Consider the following 384-nt stretch of genomic DNA (forward strand, 5'->3'; position numbering starts at 1 on the left):
GATTTCTTGTATTCTTACTGTGTTGAGTGATTTTATCACAAAAGAATGTGTTCACTTTACAAATGTTTGCTGCGTCAAGTGAGAAAATCATGTCGTTTCCCCCTTTAATTCTCTGAATGTGGAGTATTACATGGATTGATATTCGTGTGTTTTACCATCTTTGCATTCCAGTAATAACTCACATGTCATGGTATACGACCTTTTAATATGCATTTGATTTTAACTTGCTAGTTTGGGGGAGGTGTTCTGAAAATTATTTTCCCCATCCATTGGGGATATTTTTCTATATTTTGTAGTAGCTTTGCCTTGCTTTGATGTCAAGGTAATGCTAGCCTAATAGCATGAGTTTGGAAGTATTCCCTCCTTTCCCTTCTTTTCAGGGTT

This window comes from Mandrillus leucophaeus, unplaced genomic scaffold (genome assembly GCF_000951045.1).
Source record: "Mandrillus leucophaeus isolate KB7577 unplaced genomic scaffold, Mleu.le_1.0 Scaffold104, whole genome shotgun sequence".
NCBI lineage: Eukaryota > Metazoa > Chordata > Mammalia > Primates > Cercopithecidae > Mandrillus > Mandrillus leucophaeus.